Genomic DNA, 16205 nt, shown 5'->3' on the forward strand with positions numbered 1-16205 from the left:
TGCCCATTAAACTTCATGTCTCATTTGAACTGAGTAACAAATTTGCTCAGGTCAACTAAAACGTAAATTAGCTCATTCAAGAATTGTTAGCCGGGGGTATACCTCAGTGGTAGATCACTTGCCCAGAATGCATATTTTGTCCTTAATACATAATATAATGGTGTGTGCATGTGATACCAAGTATTGTTAGAGGCAAAATTTAAACAGCAGTAAATAAAAGAAAGTCTCTATCCTCATGGAACTTTTTAACCACATTTGTCTAGGTTATTTGTTTGAGGATTCCTAAAAAAAGTATCAAAAACTTTTAAATCATACAATAGAATGGCAAAGTAATAACACTTAATGTAGTACTGGGTCATTGTATGATTACCCACCTGTGTTAGTTAATTTTTGTCAGCTTGACACAAACTAGAGTCATGTGGGAAGAGTAAACATCAATTGAGGATTTACCTGCATTAGACTGTTTTCTGGACAAATCTGTGGGGTATTTTCTTGATTAATGATTTCATGTGAGAGCATCTAGCCCACTGTTGGCAGTGCCATCTCTGGACAGGTGGTTCTGGGTTCTATAAGAAAGTAGGCTGAAGAAGCCATGAGGAGCAATCCAGTAAGCAGCACTCCTCCATGGCTTCTGTTTTAGTTCCTGCCTCAAGGTTCCTGCCTCAAGTGCCTGCCCCACTTTCCACCCAGTGATTAACCATAAAGTGGAAGCTGAAATAAACCCCTTTGCTGTCCAAGTTGCTTTTGGACAGTGTTTTGAAACAGAAACAAAAAACAGACAAACATATAAGCATATCACCCAAGGATTATTTAATGTTTCAGTAGAAGATAATTTGTTTGATGTTGTTAATCATTGTTTAGATCCCAGAATCTAAAATGTTATATTAACATTTGGAAATATTTGTTCTAATAGATACACAAATGATTTTGATGTGATAAAAAAGCTAACTTCCTATAATTACATGTATTTTTTAAGCCTACAGGATAGTCACCTATTCTATGTCTAACTCAACAAAATTATTTCAGTATTCCTCTCCTCTTTTACTGTAACAACATCATTCTTCTAATTTGCCTTTGAGGCAGCTTTTCTGCTTTGTTTATTCCCTTGTGGAATAAAGAAAATTTCTGAAATATCCTCACTTTTTAATATGAGAATTATATCTATAATTCTTTATAAATCACATGTTGACAGAAAGCTGACAGTCTCTGCTGCTGCAAGTTCTGATATTCATATGAAAGTATCAATGGTTTTTTTTGTTGTTGTTGTTTTTCCATCATTACTAGATCTCTTAGAGTAAAGGTTTTTCTCTTCATACAATTCCCAATATTTCTGCATAAGTACACATCTCTGTGTTATAATCACACTTGCCTGATTTCAGTTCTAGTAGGTTATATATTTCTTCTTTGGGATTTTGCAGAAAATTTTCTGTCTCTTAAACTATCCGATTTAACCCACTTCATGTTTGCTTAATTAACTTCTACTCATCCTTCAAATCTCAAAAGTTATTTTCTTATGAATTTTTCTTTTAATACCACTACCCCTAAAATAAATTTTTAATGCAGTGAGTCATTCCTTTCCAAACACTTAACACACTGTAGTTCATTAATTACGTAATATGTTGTTTGAAGTCTGTCTCCTTCTAAGACTGTAACACAACTTCAGATTAAAATGAAGAGACCCTATTCTCACAGTTTTATTCTCAGTTCTATACAAATACCCGATGCATAGTTCCTGTTTGTTAATAATGCATTTAATGAATTAACAAATCGTCATCATATGAAATGTAAATAAAACATCCAATAAAAAAATTTAAAAAAAAATCATCATCTCCTTTCCCTCTACATGGGTATGTCTCACCCCTGATTTCACCTAACATTTAATGGCTCTACTATTTTTCATCTACCACCCTATCGATTATAAGCATAATAATGAGCTTTTTTATTTTCTCAGATAGAGATTTAGTAATTTAATTCTTCAGGTCAAAAACCTTCACATGCAAGATAGATAGATAGATAGATAGATAGATAGATAGATAGATAGATAGATAGATATACAAAACTATAGAATAAAAGTAGAATTTATTTGTTTTTGTTTGTTTGTTTGTTTGTTTGTTTTGGTTTTTGAGACAGGGTTTCTCTGCGTAGCCCTGGCTGTCCTGGAACTCACTCTGTAGACCAGGCTGGCCTCAAACTCTGAAATCCGCCTGCCTCTGCCTCCCAAGTGCAGGGATTAAAGGTGTGCACCACCACAGCCCGGATAGAATTTATTTGTATAATGCAAGATACACAACAGTCTAACTAGCTCTGGTTTTTGCTTGTTTATTTCTAAAATCACTTTGCCCTTGTCAACTCTTTGTGCTCTAAGAAAATGCTCTATTCATTAGCAGCTTTTATTTATTGTGTTTTTATTTATTTACAATGCTGGGTATTGAACCATGGACCTAGAATATACTAGGCAAATTCTTTATCACTGTCTTATGTACTCAGTTCCTCTTTACTAATCCTTAAATTTGATACTATCATTCCACACTTTTTTTTCATATAATCTGCACCATTCCTTTCTTGACATGCCCATCATTTAGTAGAATCACACAAATCTGCAGGATTCCCAATTACTCTTTGGGAAAAATTAACTTCTCTGTCCTGTTTTCTTACAATAAATTTCGGTGCTATATTCCACATACTTTAAAAGAAAGTATAATACAGATTCAAATATCCAGCTAAATCAAGAAATACACGTTAGACATTCTGAGGAACTGATGAGACAGGCTGAACTGGAAACTATTTGCTAAGGAATTTTCTAAAAACAATTCTAACTTTGTACGATGCTAGAATTAACATGTCTAGGAATGTCAATTAATCATAAGAATGAACCAAATAGAAGTCTATTTGAAGAAAAGAATAAGGATGCTTCATCAGAGATTGTGTATGTATGTTTAGTTTAAATGTCTTATTTTTGTAATTCCATATATAAGTGCTATATTTATGTCATTTCTACTGCTTTTTTCCAACTTTCCAACTCCTCCTGTACACTACTTCTCCTCAAATTCATGATCTCCTTTTTTAATATTACATTTACATGTTTATATATAACCCACTGAGTTCATTTAGCATTGGTCATATGTGTATGTTGTTTGCAGTTGATCAATTGGATAACCTACCAAAGGGTTTGTTCCTAAAGAAGATTGATTCTCCTTCTCTCAGCAATTATTAATTTCCCATAGCATTCATTGAGAAATGGAGTTTTGTGAAACTCTTCCTATCATTGATGGAATGTTGGTTGGTCCTGTATTTATATGGGGACCTTATTGTTCAGTTTCAGTGCTGCAGCTTCCCTGTCATGTTTAGAAGACATCATCTTCCAAGAAGCATCCTCATCTTTTGGCTCTTAATAATTGTTTCACCCCATGTCACACAATGTTCCCTAAGCCTTAGATGTAGGGGTTATGTTGTGCATGTACAAGTTGGAGTTGTGTACGCCATGATCACTTATTCTCTGCATATTGACCAGTTACGGATCAGTTAGTAGTGTCCATCTACTACAAAAAGAGATAAAGCACAATGACCATAAGTTACTAATAAAGGGTAATTTTCAAAGAAGACACACATGCACATGCATGCATGCACACAGCACACACACACACATACACACACACACACACACACACACACACACACACACACACACGACCCTTGGTATTCAGGTTTGTAGAATCTAACTAGCCATCCTAGAAGCCCAGCATCAATAGATAGAAATATAGAGCTAATGATTATATGTACTAATATGTTAAACAAAACTTATACAGGCCGATTTTTGAAAATACTCTTTGACAATGTTCTTCCTCTAGCACAGCAGACCAGACCAAATCAAAATGGATTCTCTGCTAAGTGACTTATAATTAAACTGCACTTCAAAATGGATCCTTTTTAAAAGTGATTTAAATCAACCCAAATTAGCATATTAACAGTGCCCCCTCTGTTTACCCAATAAAAAGAGGACTTTGAGATGTTTGTTTCTTCTCTGTTTTTGCTTTCTTCAACCATTTTCCATCTATAAAGCCAATCACCTCTTTTCAGCTCATTAGAAAGAACATCCATTGTATTTTGTAGGATAAATTTTAACTCATTCTTGAATCACAAATAAAAGCCAATTCCAAATTACTAGCTAAGTTCATTATCATTTTGCCTTTTCACAATATACTAACTTTTTCCCACAAGCTGATAAATCCTGGAAAAACTAATTTTTAAAAGTATCTACAAGTTTTACATACTTATTCACTGTCATTGTTTTACCAATGGCCACATATGGAGTTTTACTTTCTTTTCTTTTAAAATTTATTATTAGTTGTGTGTGTGTGTGTGTGTGTGTGTCTGTGAGTACGCATGTGCACATGCACATACACACAACTCAGGTGTCAATAGAGAATATAAGAACATCAAATTCTGTGGAGCTGGAATTACAGGTGGTTGGTTGTAAATGACCTGACATGGGTGGATCAGAATTGAAATTGGTTTCTCTGGAAGAACAGCAAATCCTTTAACCATTGAGACTTCTCCAACCACTTGATTTACTTTCTTCATAAAGTTTCATTAATCTCATTCTCTTCCAATCTTTCTGGCAGTTCCTTTAAACTCCTCTTTGTTAATATTATTCTCATCTCTGGACATTTTAACATTGTGTTTATTCAAATCTAAATCTCAAGATCTCTTGTCTTCTCCCCTCCTCATACCTCCCCACTCCTTTCTTTATAGTTCTCTTCTGGATGATTTCATTAAGGATTTAGATATTAAAATATTTCTTACTATGCATGATGGCATATGCTTTTAATCTCAGCACCAGAGAGGTAGAGGCAGAGGTAGAGGTAGACACATCTTGAGGTTGAGGCCAGCATGGACTACATAGTGAGTTCCGGTGTATTTCAGAATACATAAAGAGACCATGCCTCCACGAGAAAACTTAACAAACACCCCCAATACTAATACTATTTCTATGGTGAAAGTTTTTAGATTAACTCTCTAGACATGATCATTACCATGAACTTCAGACTTTGTCTGATGTTCTTTAAACATGGATATCTAACAGACAAACTAAATATTTCCATAACTAAACATTTGATTCTTAAGATTCCTTAGCTAGCTTGGCCCACAGACATCCCATCTCAGTTAATGGCAATTTTATATTTCTTGTTTCTTAGGACAAAAGTATGAATTAATATTTGATTTTCACATAATTTTCAGGAAAATGTGTAGATTTTGAATGTATAATATTGAGAGAAGTCACATAATCTCAAAAAGAAAAATATATGGCCCCCTCATAAAATATTCTAGTCATATATATCATATATGATATATGATATTTATTATACTATACATGATATATAAATATATATTTATAAATATTTATATATATAAATATATTTATATATATATAAAACATGAGTATAGTAAAACATGTAGAAAGGAGAATAAGAGAGGCCGTATATTAGCTGCAGAGGAAAGTCTAAATTCAGGTAATGGACACCTGAGTCATTAAAGAAGATGTAAAATTAATTGTTATTCTAGTTCTAAATCCATCATGTACTTTGGGGGTCTTACTAGTAGATAAATGCATAAAAATACACTCAGTAGTGAAAGTGTAACATCCACAGTGAAGTGCCATGGCAACAAAATATCTATTGTACCTGTATTGAAGTTCATTGAGATACTTTTGTTATACTTAATTTTGGTGAATGTTTTTCAAGTTCTCTTTAATAATGCTTTAATTAAAATAAAAACACTATCATTCTACTAATCTAGTATGTTGGATCAATATTCAAAATATAGTTTATCTACAATTCATTAGTTTCTAATCACTTTCACCATTACCACCTAAGCCTGATCATTTTCTCCTAGTCATTGGGCTTCCACTCATGCCCTACTCGGGCCTGAACTAGTCACTCTATATATAATATCCAGAGTAAACCTTTAAAATATGTATTAGACCAACCCACTCTTCTACTACAAATATTTCAGTGGTTTCCTAGTTACTTATAATAAAATCCAATATCTAGACATAATCTACATGTTATGGTCCTGGCTTCCTTTCAGATCTTCCCTTCTAGTAATATTATCAAGCTGCTAAAATGGGTTCTTGCTTCAGAGTTTCTACCTCTAGACAAAGAATGTGTCATTCTCAACAATTTCATTTTCTTCAAATTTTGCTCTCTCAGAAGTAACTTCCCTGACTTTCCTTAAATAAAGCATGTCTCACCTCACAATTCTACTTATTCATTCATTTTCCTTCCCGTATTTTAAATTCTTTCAATTACTTATTCTCTGTCTTTTCCACTATACATTACAAGATTTATTGTAGTTGGCATTATTTAATTGTGTTTAATACAAATTTCTCACACCCAGAAAAGCACATGGACACAAGAAAGGCAAAAAGATTTTGTATTGAATGAATCAATGATTAAATTATGTAAAACATGACTAATAAGACTAAGAAGTATGATTAATGATAAATGATCAAATAATACACTAAATTTTCAAGAAAATTGAAAACCAACAGAGATTTAAATAATTTGGATATATATTTGGTTTTGTTGTATAAAGTAAAAATTAAAGACATTATTTTAGTGCCTTCCAGAAAGTTGACAAATTAAGTATAATTGGTATAGTATTTTACTACTATACAGAGTACCTGATTGATATATAAAGATCAATTTCAGATAGCCCCTCAGTATTTCTCTTGTCTTCTGGAACTTTCTATTGAACTTTTTGATTCATGATGTCTTCCTTTTAATGTTTATATTAGTCATATATAATGTTTGCATAGTGATGATACAAAATTTCTCTAGCACTGCATAAGCCAAGTAGTGGGTACTCAGTATATATTTGTTGAATAAATGAGTCAATAAGAAGTATAAGTATAAGAAAAATTTTATATTTCTTTCCCAGTATCATCTTAATTTGATGTAGATGGAACTAAATCAAGCTTATTTGTGATAGAGACAAAACTTAGACTAGTGATTATCTATGTGAGAGAAGTTGATAGTGCCTGCAAATTGACATTAATGAACTTTGAGGAAAGAAGAAAGTGCTCTAAAACTGCATTGTGATGAGGTAAAATTCTATATATTTACTAAAAATTATTCAACATTTACAATACATATATTTTATTGCATGGAAATTATACTTTAAAGCTATTTTCAAAAATTTTATATTGTACTTCAAGCTATCACAAGTACCAAATAAAGCAATGTATAAAATAGAAAATTTAAGGACAACTACTCCTACTGTCTCTTAACATTTATTTGGAATGACTATTATATAGAGTAACAATTTTACATTGTTATTTACAAAACACTTACATTTTATATAATAGTGCTTACAACTACAAAGCTTTGACAAGAGTGTTAGAAAAGTAAGTGGTGGGAAGAATGGGGAATAGAACGTTTGATTGGTGGGTACTGAGTTACAGTTTTTGTGGAAACAAGGAGTTATGCTGTGTTACTACACAGTAGGGTGACTATGAATAACAAAATGTGTTCAGCACATTTCAATAAAAGAGAAGAAAGTGGTTTAGAATCTTTTCATATAAAAATATAGTAGATTTTCAAGGAGATAGGCATGTATATATACAATATATATGTATTAAAACACAATATCCTGCTCCATACATATTTTTTGTTTTTTTATGAATTAGCTAATGAATGTTAAAATGGAAACCTTTGGATATCATCACAATGGGAAAGAATAATTGTAAAAAACATAATTACTTGATTACTATAACCCAAATTGATTTTATGACAACATAATTTCTTAAAAACATGTTATCTAGTTTGATTCTACAATATACAACAATAATTTATATTTACAATAAATTAACATTTTAATATATAATTATACAAAGGGAAATATATAAAAATTAATTAATTTGTTACCAAATCTTACAATTTTTTCATGATTATTTAAATTTAGCATTTAAAATGAAAAATAAATATCTATATTTTACAATAGATAGATAAATAAAAGATATTGTAAAATAAAAATAATGTAATATTTGATGATGTAATGATCTAAAGTAATTTTTGTTTAAAGTATTTCTATATGGCATGATTAATATTAGTTAGATTTATACTTCAAATCAGAAATAATAGAAGCACACAGAGACACACATAGTTTCCTCTCTACATGCATGGAGGATTTGTTCCAGGATACTCAACAGGCATGAAAATATACAGATGTTCAAGTTCTTACAGAAAATGGCATAGCATTTTTATAGCACCTAAACATGCCTTCTTATGCACTGTAAGTTATTTCTAGATGACATGTAATACTTAATGTCATATAAATTGTATGAAAATAGCTACTGCCATCTCTACAGTGATGAAAAGTACAAGTCCCTAAGAGTCTATACATTTTCCAAATCAACATATTCTTTTACATAATTCTATTAGCTGTTGGTTGAATGAACAGTGTACAACCAGCCAATATGGAAGATGAATTATATGTATCTGTGTGTGTCTCTCTCTGTTTGTGTGTGTGTGTGTGTGTGTTCATATATAAATATATGTAGAGAGCGAAGAGATAATCTTTAAATATTTGGCTAATATTCTTATGAGGCTAAAAAGTCTGAAATCTATGGAACACTGGAGACTTAAAACTCTAGCCAGAGTTAATTCTGGAGTTTTGAGGTAGAATTTCATCTTTACAAACTCACTCTTTTCTTTTAAATCTTTTAATGGATTAGACTAGATCAGACTCAAGTACATTACTGGGGTCATTTCCTTTAGGTAACTCAACTTGTGTACATGTTAACCACATATACAAAATATTAGTGTTTATTAAGGAATAGGGAAGAATAGCCTAGCCAACTTGGTAAACAAATTCCTTGTTAGTCATTTTTTGATCATTTTCATAGCCAATACCTGACATGATCAATCTATAAGAAAGAAAGGCTTATGTTGGGCTCCAGTGTTAAGGTTATGTGTAGTGGTACAAAATATATAGGTTTTTCCATATAGAATGGCCTCTCTTGGTACTTGATAATTGATGTTTTAATGAACAGTGCATTAATTGAAAAGCTAGTATTTCTAGCAAACATGAGAGGCACTTGCCTACAAGTGTTATGAGATATTTCATCACACTGTGAACCCTGAGAGTGTGTTATTCAGTGGAAAAACCTGTTTCTAGTTGTGGTGTGGCTCAGCACTAGTACATACCTTTAATCCAAGAGCTTTCTATTTGTTGTAAACAGGAATAAACCAAGTCAACCAGAGATCAAGAGGCAGAGCAAGCAACCAGTTGAAAGGGAGTGAACATAAGGGAAAAAAAAAACAGAGACTTGTAGGGAGTCCGGAGGATGGATAGAAAGACACACAGGAAGTAGAAGGGAGGGATGCTGAGTTTGAAGGGTTTTTGAGATTGCAGGAGGAAAGCTTCCTTTTAGGACATTGGCTGTGGAGGAAGGGCAGCTGGGTGCCTCTCAGCTATCAGTCTTTCACCCCACCATCTGGCTTCTAAGTCTTTATTATAAAATAAAACATTTGAGACTTGAAAAATACTAGATACAAGCCTGATGACAACCTGAGTTTGATCCCTTGAACTATTTTTCTTTAAGGAGAGAGTAACTCCTGCCAGTTGTACTCTGACATTATTGAAAAAGAAAAAAAAAGAAACATTTCTTAGAGAGAAGCAACACACATATTTTCTCACCCCAAATAGGGAATGAAACCACAACAAAACAAAGTACAAATCCCATCAAAGTACACCTTGATGAACCAATCATTTTATTGGGATTCCTTATGAGAGTATGGGTGAGGGGTTACTTACAAGAATAGAAATTAATCAAAGACAGATATATAACCAAAGCCTACCCTGGCATGGGTAACAGCTTACATTAGCAGGAAACCTGAAGCACACTGTTCAATTTTCAAGAAAGCCCCTTCCAATGGACTCAGTTGGACTCTTCTTCCATGCAGCTCTGCTGGCTTCTGTTTCTTCCAGGTAGCTAGTCAAGTATCAGTCTACTTTGCAGCTTCTCTTTCTGAGAATGACTTTCCAAAATCTTTATTGCTTATTCTTGAGAAATAGGAGTCTGGGAAACCTGGTCAGTTTCAGGAACTTTCTGAAACTATTTTGAATTTTTTACCTCTGGGCATAAGGAGCTCCCCTAAAGGATGGAATATTTCAATCTCAAAACTGTTTTAGAGAAGAGACTTCCACACTCAACCTGTGGAATTGTTTCCTTTCTTTCTCTACCTATGCTCTTTCTCTCATCCACTTTCCCCTCCATTTCTCCTTCACTCCTGTTCCTCCTTCCCTTCCTCTCTTTCTTTCTCCCTTTCTCCTTCCCTTTTTCCACTACCTGTCCTACTCACACTAAATAAATGTAACAGCCAAGTGTATATTGAGAATATATATATATATATATATATATATATATATATATATATATATTCTAACCTGTAAACCCCACTTGGACAAAGACAGATACCTTCCTTCCTGAAATGCTGAAGACTGTTGTTCATATAAGGTAACGACATAGTTTTGCTTCTGTAAATGAATCTTGGTTACATGAACTGTACAGGATGGGCTTGATCACATGTAGACAGAAGGGAGGTAGGCAGGAAGTATGTAAGAATGTATGCTTGCCCCTGATTCGACAAAGGCTGAGAGTATACAGCTATGTAGGATTAACCATTTTTAGTCCATGACTAAAGTAATTTGTTATCATACTCTGGGAATCCCTTGTATGGACCTGGCCAGGGTTCACAGTCTTAGCCAATATTTAATAAAAATTCTCTTAAAATTGGCTAAAAACTTACAGAATAGGCTCCAGTAGGATTAACATTTTCTGCATTCCCCCAGTCTACCCAAATTATGAAAGCAGACCTATACTACAGGACTCCAGAACTGAAGGACCAATACATACATTGAGACTTTCGAAGGTTCTAAGACATGCTTTTGGATTCTCAGACTACCAGAGGGTACTTCTGTGCTGAGAAAAGCAGCAAACATCTATGCTTTTGTTGGGATCCTGACCTGGAACCAGGAGAAGTCCAAGAGGACCCAATACTCTCCTGCCCAAGACAAAAAGGAAGACATTGCACTACTCACATGAGGTTCTTGGTCTGGTTTTGTGTCTTGTTTCTCTTGTATTTGATTTCAGTTTTACTGTCTGTCTCCATGTCTTGTACTTTCTATGTTCTGTGTTTATTGGTTTTGTTTTTTGCTGTCATCCACTGGCCATGGCTGATGCCCCAGGCCATGGCTGTTTGGATGGCCAGCACTCAGTATTCCTTATCTCTGAGCTTTAGGTCACTGGTTTCAGTTTAGCAGGGATTCAAATGTATTTGGAGTGTGGATAATACTAAAGCTGTTTTATACTGTTCCACTTTATTGAAAAGCTGGCTCTGAAGTTGGCTTATGGCTCTCCCTTCTCTAAACCTAAAAGTTTTTTTTCTCTGTCTTGTGACAGGAAAGCCACCAGACTCTGTGACAGGGAAAAGAGGGCAAAGCAATTTTTTTTTCGTTTAACTGCTTAAAACTTTTGGTAAGATAGAAATCTTATCTCAAAATTTCTACAACTATTATGTGGATTTTCAATATCTCAAGATGTGTAAGTTGAGTTTGGTTAAAAATCTGCAAAATCTATAACAGGAACTTAAATTAAAATGCATAACCCAGATTGATAAAGTTCCACAAGTAGGTAATCCTAAAGGAGCCATGTAGCATGATGCTATCTTGCCTGATGATCTCATGGGGATGAAAACAAGATATGGTTTGCCACCCTCTTAGCTGAGGAACCACATGGGATAGAGGAAAACAGGTGGCCAACAGCCATCTCTACTAAGGTTAGAGAGGATAAGTGCTATGTGACTTCACTTTATTAAAGTCATCTATATTAAAGGTGACCACATGGTATAACCCAACAAAGGAGGCAACAATCGGTTTGCAAGTTATTTTGGATTAAGATGAACTTTTGTATGGTAATTCTTATCCTGAAAAATAAAGTCATAAAAACAAGATTTCTAAAAGAAAGGATTTAAAAACAATGCTTTTAAAAGAACATAGTAAGGCTTCACTTTCATATGTGCACATACAAAAATAATGTACCTTGTGCTAACAACCAAACTTTATAATGCAAGAGTCACCCAGGTAGTATCTATGCTGAAAGCATGAAGTAGACATGGAAAGCAGCTGAGATTTGGCACTGGGTAGCAGGGCTGGAGTTCCTAAAGAGAGCCCAAGAGCAGCTCTTGGTGAAAATGCAGTCGAGTTGCAATGGGAGACCCTAGCAATTTTGGAAATGTTGGTGCCATGTCATGGTTACCAGGAAGAACAGCTGCAATGAAATGGAACCAGCTGAAGCATAGAAGATAAGTTATATATGCTGCTGAAGGTGGATCCAGAGAGGTGACCTGGCCCCTTAATGGAGTCCAGAGGCTCATGAGTAAATCCCAGTTGCTGAGCACTGTGTTGTTTGTACTGTTGAGCGTTTTGTTGTGCCTTTTCCAGATTGTGGTTGTGCCCTATGTCTTGCCTCATGAAGTAAAAAAAAAAAAAAAAAGATTTTAATGTTTTTTTTCAAACTTTAGGAGCCCACAGCTGAGATATTTCAACTTTTTTCAAAAGAAAGTTTTAGGCCAGGCTGTAGTGGTGCATGCCTTTAATCCCAGCAATTGGGAGGCAGAGGCAGGCGGATTTCTGAGTTTGAGGCCAGCCTGTCCTACAGAGTGAGTTCCAAGAGAGTCAGGGCTCTACAGAGAAACCCTGTTTTGAAAAACAATAATGACAACAACAACAACAACAACAATAATAATAATAATTTTGTTTTGGAGTTTTACAAAAAAATTAAATGAAAGAGACTCAATGTTTTTTAGAGAAACAACCTTAAAATATTTAAATTCATAAAGTTATATGATTTTTATAAAGTATTTTTTATTATGATGTCTTTACTAATATGTATTCTTAAAAATAAATAAAAGGCTAAAGAGTTAGGAGCACAAATATGAGCACCAAACACTAAACACTAGAAACTATAATATTTTTATGTTGTGATGTAGCCTGACAATGAACTAAGCAGTTTGGCAAAGAGCCTATAGAATCCCTGCTTCTTACCAAAGGTCTCTTCAGGCTAACAGACAGTGAATTAAGAATATACAGCTAAACTCCTTGCCTTTGCTAACTTTGTTAAGCTTTAGCTATTTTGATAAACCAAGTCACACAAGAAACTGATATTCTATAATGGTATACTATAAGAGCCAGAAGCGTAAAGTTGCCAGTTTTCCTATGGACTGTAGGGCATGGTGGTAGACCATGAAAGGAAGCCTAGTAAGGTCAAGTAAAGGCTAGAAGCCCCAGAGACCCTGAAGGAAGCTTTTCCTACTCCTGGCACCAGGCCCCTGTCATGTAGCTACAGCCCCCTGTAGAGAGATTGTGGCCATCAGTCAAGTAGGGGCAATGTCCCAAGTCCTTTCATATGTAGATGAGGTATCCCTAACATCTCAGATCGAGCCAATTGGAAGCACCTACTCTCAGACCCCAACTCACCCCAAAACTATATATAAGATCCTGTCCAGAATGAATAAAGGTGTGTGAGAATTATTTCAACATCTGAGAGTTTCTGTCATAAGAGCTGTGACACTGCCATGGAAGAGAACTGTTCTCCCAAAGCTTCTCTGAACTCCCCTCGGGGGCTAGCCAGCCTTCCACCTACTCAGCCCTGCTTGGCTCAGCACAGCACAGCCAGTGCAGCTTCTTCGCTTCTCAGAGCAATAGCAGTAACAGCAGCTGTAGAGGGCCCCCTCCCTGCTTGAGCCCTTTCTCCTTAGCTTGAACCCTTCCAGCCAGAGATCTCTGCAGATAGCCTCAGGTACACAGGCCCACAATGAACTAGGTTTATAAATTAAAGTTTTATTTTGATACTAGAAAGGCTTCAATTCAAGCATTGTTATTTCTTAAAGCTAAACCTAGTAGGGATAAAAATATGAATCCTAATTCTATAAATGCTACTAACTTATTGTCAATGTGAAAAATAATTAAGACATGCAAACTAATATTCACCTTACAGATGATCAAATTGCCTGTGCTCAGAATTATGCTCATGGTCATACTAAGTACAAATGTAATTTATTTACAGAAATAAGCTTCATTTAGAGCCTTTCGAATATATTTTCAAGGTAAAGACTAAATCAAGTAACTAAAAACAGATATACTTAATAGATTGCCTTCAAAACTTTCCATAGATCTACTGAAAATGGCATTTAAAATGTTTAGTGAGAAATGATTCCAGAAATGTCAGCTCCTATTGTCTACCCTAAGGTCTCTAAAGAAGACAGGTGGACCACAGACCTAGTTAGTGATGGCACTAACCACTGGGAAAAATGTCTCAAGTCTTAACTGCTGCCAAGGCCCAGAACACATTGTGGATACTCTTGGGTTGACTGCCTTACTCTGCTTAAGTCAAGTTAGGCCAGTTCTCCAAAGTACCTCATCCACAGAAAAATCACTCATACCTTCTGGGTCTATCAGCTGAAGGTCTATGCTTTCTGTGCAGCAACTGAATATTTAATGCTGTCCTATGTAATAGCCAAAGAAATATAACTTCTGCCCCACAATGAATCCATTGATATCAAGGGTGCCTACGAGGATAATTGTCAAGATAGCTGGTAGGCCTCTAGAATTCTAATCAATACAGAAACAATTTGGTGTATACTTCCTGCTATGTCTTATCCACCAAAATGTTTTATCTTTTTTAAATGTAAAATTTCATGTAAGCTTTAGGGAATCACATCTTAAATCCATTTCTCACAGGTCAAATGGACTCCAGATAAGTACTCCTGTCATGCTAATCAATAGCCTAAGTTTTCCCACCAGCCTATTCCTGATGATAGGTTCTCTCTCTCCCCTAGTCATTAGACTCCCCTACTCTCCCAATTACAAGGACTATGGGCCTGGAAGTTCCAAATGTAATTTTTCATTTATTTTCCTAAATTTAAACTTCTATTCTAATCTATATCTGCCTCTTCAGATTTCCACTTGGCTGACAGACACCATCCAGGAATCAGCTGCAGACTACAAACTGCTCTGAAAGTGATCTACACCAAGCTAGCCCAAAGTAGTTCTATGAAACTGGAAAGCCCAAGACTTGCTGAAAGCTGATTTAAATCAGTCCAGCTGATCTGAGTGTTCCCTGTCTCTTCAGCTAAGTCAGCAAATCAGATGATTTTGAGTAATGCCTCATTGCCAGAATTTCCTCTAGGCTTTTGGCTAGTATTTCAATCTTCCTAGCCATGATAGTGTTGTCCTAAAATCAGCAGGAAGTAGTTACTGAAGAGTGTATGTTACCTTTTATCCTCAACAAAAGGCTGTAATTTTAAGTCCATGGGAAATTCACTGACAAATGGGACAAAATGGCTACTTACAGAACCTATTGAAATGCCAAGAAATGTAGATATTAAAACCAAATAGACCCAGATTTATCAACATGTAGATTCATTCGCTGAAATAATTCTAAATATAAGGCATTCAACCTGCTTTAGGTTGAGCAAGAAGATTATTGTGTGGCTTTAAGAGAAAATTATTTCTATACAAAACCACTTGCTAATTATTTGGGATAATTTGGGTGTATTCAAAAACAAATAAACCAACAAGCAAAATTGTAGAAAAAGGGAGCTAAGATGAAATAAATAACTAGTTTTCACTCTCATAGTAATTCTGATGTGAGACTTTTGGCCCTTAATGCCTTAGCTAGATGCATGAATTCCCATCTTGGTGCCATTAAGTTGATGACTATTAGATCCCAATATAAACAGATACTCACCACAGACTCAAGCATTTGACTCAGAATACAACTCAACAGGGCATGTGATGGCTGGCTAACATACTTTAAGCTTAAATTACTGTACTTAAGTGATCTATAAAACAAAAATCCCTTTATCCTGTAAACTTCACTTGTCCAAAGACAGATAACTTCCTGGAATGATGAGGGCTCAGGTAAGAAAACAAGCTACAATTGTTTGCCTCTGTAAACAAGCTTGGTTGCCCCAACTGCACAGAATGTCTGCTTAATCACATGAACGTAGTGCATAGGCAAGAAGTACATCAGGTAGCATGCTTGCTCCTGATTGGATGAAGACTGGAAGTACATAACCTTGGGGGTTTCCCCTTTATGCATCTCTGACTATGCAACTTTGTACCATACTTTGGGTATCCCA

The sequence above is a fragment of the Grammomys surdaster genome, unplaced genomic scaffold (genome assembly GCF_004785775.1).
Source record: "Grammomys surdaster isolate TR1022 unplaced genomic scaffold, NIH_TR_1.0 61, whole genome shotgun sequence".
NCBI lineage: Eukaryota > Metazoa > Chordata > Mammalia > Rodentia > Muridae > Grammomys > Grammomys surdaster.